The 5,215-nt window shown below is 37.9% G+C and overlaps 1 pseudogene across 1 annotated transcript; it reads left to right on the top strand.

Annotated features, from left to right (window-relative positions):
* Positions 1-1,847: 1,847 nt before the first annotated feature.
* On the top strand, positions 1,848-2,652 carry LOC311188116 (proteasome subunit alpha type-4-like; annotated as a pseudogene). Its single transcript has one exon. The product of its transcript is annotated as a proteasome subunit alpha type-4-like (transcript).
* Positions 2,653-5,215: the final 2,563 nt, after the last annotated feature.

Below are 5,215 nucleotides of genomic sequence, written 5' to 3'. Positions count from 1 at the left end.
AGCTTTCTGTTAGTGTGTTTCCTGACTACATACCTTGTGCTGAGCGATATTCAAAACAGAACCACAGGACAGAGAATTCCGTACTATTATTTTCTTAAAAAATGGAATCACAAAATATTAGAGCTAGAATTCATTTTTAATATCATAGAGTTCTTTTTCTTGATTGTTTGAAAATACTCCCCTGTCTTTTGCTTCATGGTGTACCACTTATCCTGATTTTCCTCCTCCCATTACTTCTTGGACTTCATTGCCTGCACATACGTTATAAGCTCCCTCTTAAATTTGCCACCAATACATCCAAGCAGGACAAGCAGCATAGTGGGATTCCTGTAGTTCACATTATCCAGGTGGGACTTCTTCCAGAACTACAATGCTTACATGATATTTTCGTCAGTCATGATGAGTGGTTTCATATTGAACTTTCTGACATTGAGAATTCTGTGGCATTCTTCATGTGAATTGCTGTTAAAGTGGAATTCTGAGACCCTATATGTGTATATTTGATTTTTTTTCATAATTTACTCTCATTCAAATTTCAGCATATAAATTAGGACTTAACGGTACTAACTGTCCCAGTCAAAGTCATTTTGTATCTTGATTGTAAGATGTAAATACTAGCAAATCCTCCTATATTTATTTCATGTGCAATCTATACATATGCATTGCATATGGATTGGGGGTAGGGATGGGTGGATAGTGAAAGAGAGGAAGGCCCTAAATAGATTTCAATAATATTTCTCAAAATCTGGTTCATGAAATATTAATTCACAATATTCTCAGGGCAAAAGCTATATGCAATATTTCTTTCTTGAAAAACAATGGTACCATGTTCCAGACTTCAAACTATATTAAAACATTATGGAATAAAAATAGGCATACCAAAGAAACTGAATTGAAACTAAAGAAATAAAACCGCACTTACATGGACACTTTACAACAAAGGAGGTAAGAGTATACATTGGAGAAAGGAACATCTCTTCAACAAATGACATTTGAAAAACGAGACAGCCATAGAAAAGAATTTAATTAGACCACCACCTCACCTTATGCACAAAAAGTTAATATAAGAAATAGATGTGGGGCCTCCCCAGTGGCGCAGGCAGTTGAGTGCAGTGCTGTGAAGCTGTCCACAGCCTCTGCAGCGCCAGTTCAATTCCCAGCAGCACCAGTTCGATTCCCAGCCAGTCAGGGAGATTCACACGTGGTGCGCCAGACCTCTCCTGTCTCACCCGCTGCTCCCCTCAGCAGTGTATTTCAGTCCCTCTGCCTGGTCTGCAACCTGCTCTGTCTCTGGTGAATTCTCCTACCCTCCCGCGCCTCTGGCCTGTACCCCAGTGCTTGTATAAATAAATAAATCTTAAAAAAAAAAAAAAAAGAAATGGATGTGAGAACTGAAACATATATGTATACAAACACATACATCTATAAACTGAGACAAAACACTTGTAATAGTCATTTCAGAGATGCCTTTGGGGACTTGAGTCTAATGATAAGGGAAACAAAAGTAAAAATAAACAAATGGGTCTACATCAAATTAAAAAGAATAACTATAAGAAAGAAAAAATCAAAATCAACAAACAACTATGAACCAGAGACGCTCTATGGGAGGTGGGGGGGGGCGGGGAAAGGAGGGTTTAGGGTCAAAATGAGGGGGTTGTAATTGTATGGGGAATATAAAAATAATATTTAAATTTAAAAAAGCTTCTGTACAGTGAAAGAAAATGTCTTTAAACCAGAAAGACTGACTATATTGGCAGAGGATACTTTTCCTCTGTGTAGGGCTTTCTTTTGTAGAACTCTCCATTCTACAGTGTTTTTCCTTAGAAGACACATCAAAATCACGTAACATGTCTCCAAGATATGACTCCAGGACTATATGTTCTCCAGAAGGTCATTTGTATAAAGTGGAATATGCCAGGGTAGATACTGGATATGCAGACACCTGTTTGGAAATTTTAGAAAACAATGGTATTTTGCTTGCAGTAGAGAAACCTGACCTTCACAAACTTCTGGTGAAGCCTTTTGTTCTGAAAAAATTTATAAACTCAGTGAGGGACATGGCTTGCAGTCGGCAGGCCTAACTCTGGTGTAGTGTTCTGACAAATGAACCAAGGCTCAATGCTCAAAGGTATTTATTACAGTATCAGGAGCTGATTCCTTATAAGCAGTTGTTTAGAGTACTGAGTGATAGAAAACAAACATATATAGTTTGGGGGAGAATGTCCCTTTCCTGTTTCATTGCTGTACATTGGCTAGGATACTTTGTCTTCCAGCTCTGTTAGAGCAATCCTACCGGAAATTATGGGGGGTGAAAAGCCACATGCATTGGAAATAATAGCACTGCAGCTGTGTCAATGTTAAAACAAGACTACAAAGAAGGAGAAATGACTTTGAAGTCAGCACTTGCTTTAGTTATCAAAGTTTTAAATGAGAACATGGGTGTTAGTAAACCATCTGCTGAAAAAGTAGCAATTGCCTCACTGATAAGAGAATGGAAAGATGGTCATCAGAGTTGTCAAACTAAAGGAAGTGGGACAGTTGATCAAAAAACATGAAAAAGAAGCTAAGGCTGAGCTACAAAAGAAAAAGGACAGAAATAAAAGGAAAAAATCAGAAGTTTTTCTAACTTATTTGGGCACAAACTCAGAGTAAAACTGTCCTACTCTTCTACCTAGAGAAAGCTTGCTTTTTTTTAACTTGTATAGTGGATATTACCAATTGAATTTGGGTCCTTATTATTTCTGTCCAATTGAATATTGTAGTTGATTACCCTTCATGGACATCTTTATCTCACCACCCTATTTTTGGGAGGTAGGGGGAATAAAACTTTGAAATAATGAACAACATAAACTGCCTGCACATTATACATCTGGCAAGGGATTAATATACAAGGTCTACAAAGAACTCCTGTAAATCAACAACAAGAAAACAAGGTAATCACAAAATGGGCTGAAGATCTAAACAGACCCTTTCCCAAAGAAGATATCGAGGGCCTCCCTGGTGGCACAGCGGTTGAGCGCTGGGTTGCAAAGCTGCCCGCGGGCTCTGTGGCGCCGGTTCGATCCCCAGCTGCTCCCTGGCCACTGGAGGAGGGTCCCACATGGCGCGCAGACCTCTCCTGCCACCCGCTGCTCCCCTCAGCAGTGTACTTCGGTCCTTCTACCTGTTCTGCTCCCCGCTCTGGCTCTGGTGAATTCTCTCACCCTCCCGCGCTTCTGACTGTACCCAGGGCATGTATAAACAAAACGAACAAACAAATAAATAAATAAAATAAAACATGCCTCTATTAAAAAAAAAAAAGATATCGAGATGGCCCACAGGCACATGACAACTGTTGATCATCATTTATCCTAAGGAAAATGCAAATTAAACCACAATGAGATATGGCCTTACACCTGTGAAAATGGACCATCTAGAAAAAGAGCAGGAACAGCAAGTATTGGTGAGGATGTAGAGAAAAAGGAAATCTGTTCACTGTTGGTGGGACTATAGACTGGTCCAGAGAACAGTATGGAGATTTCTCAAAATAGAAAAATACAAAAGTAACAATTCAAAGGAATATATGCACATATCTGAGCTCTGTTATCATTGTAGCACTATTTAAGTAGCCAAGCTATGGAAACAACGTAAGTGCCCAGTGACTGATGAGTGCATAAGGAAGATGTAGTAGACATACACACTACTCAGCTGTTTTAAAAAGAATGAAAGATAGAATCTTGCCATTCAAGACAAGATGGATAGACCTGGAAGGGATTGTGCTAACTGAAATGTTAGATGGCAAAAGGTAAATACTAGATGATTGCATCCCTATATGGGATACAAAGAAACATAGCAAAGGGACAAAACTAAACCAAAACCCTAGAAATCTGACTATAGAAATGAGGTACTATTGAGGGGAATGGTGGGAAGTATGGAGCAAAAGAGTAAGAGGACCTAATGGGTTGTGATGGAGGGTTATTGTTGTTTGGTAGCAAATACAAAGAGGTAAGAGCCTATACCCTAAAACATACATAATGTTGTAAACCAACAAAATAAAAATAAATTTTAAAAATTAAATTAAAAAAATCCTTGATTACAAAAAAGATTTCCTTCTTCATGCCTCCCTAGGTAACTTTCAGAAACACTAGGTTCGATAAAACTATATCCTGCTATGCCTCTTAGTTCCCAAAGACTGGTCAGTTAGTACATGTTAAGAAGTTTCCCACTTAACTGCTTTCTCCTGTTGTAGGAAACTGACATTGGGTATACAAATGGAAGGGCATCATGACCCTGGAATTTCGGCAATCATGTATAATTTTTCCTCTCTCACATTGACCAAAAACATAGATACTTATCTTTGGTCCAGTTTACCAACCAGAGTTTTTTGTTTGGGACCCACTCAGTCCACCCTGACTATCCTGATAATTCTAAATCTCATAGAGAATACATGGGAAGGGGTGACTGGTATTTGTCCTTTCTTCAGAGGAACTCTGAACATGTTATAGAAACTGGGTCTCTCCTAGGATCAGTGTTGTATACCAGTGAACTAGAGGAGTTGCAATATCAATGACGTGAAAATAAAGTTTCTTAATACTGTCACTTATAAAACTGAGTAGCCACTTATGTGACTCTATTATGAATAAGCAGGTATTATCCTGTGGCTTGCTGTCTCTATCCTTACACAAAAGAGAGGCTGGGGTTCTCAGTATCTCCTTAAATCCTACTTAATCTCTATTTTGACATTTGTCTGGTAATTTACCTCCAAGGATTACAAGGAGTGGTAAGTGAAATAATCAATATAAAGTGGTTAGCACAGTTTGTGGAATAGAGTAACTATTCCATAAAGGGAAACTATTATCATGACTGATTATTTTAATCTCCCTAATTACCTTTAAGGACCTTAAGGACAGGGACCAAGTCTTATGTTTCTTTGTATCCTCCTAGCAATTAGCATAGTTTCTGGCTCCATAGTCAGCTTAATGAATATTTATTGAAGAATATTCAATATTTTTGTTTCATTGTATTGCTTATTTCACAATTTTATTTTGCCTATCTGCACCCCTATGTGCCTTGGATCCCATTCCATTAAGAATTAAATATAATTTGAAGCAAATATTTATTATCCTCAGTTCCAAATAGCACAGAAATACAAGATTATTAGTATAAGCAAGTATATACCAATAAATTGATAACCTTGATGAAATGGATAAATTTGTAGATCAACATAATCTACCAA

The sequence above is a fragment of the Talpa europaea genome (genome assembly GCF_964194135.1).
Source record: "Talpa europaea genome assembly, contig: HAP1_SCAFFOLD_262, whole genome shotgun sequence".
In the NCBI taxonomy this organism is placed as follows: Eukaryota; Metazoa; Chordata; class Mammalia; order Eulipotyphla; family Talpidae; genus Talpa; species Talpa europaea.
This window is presented reverse-complemented; position numbering and strand designations above follow the sequence as displayed.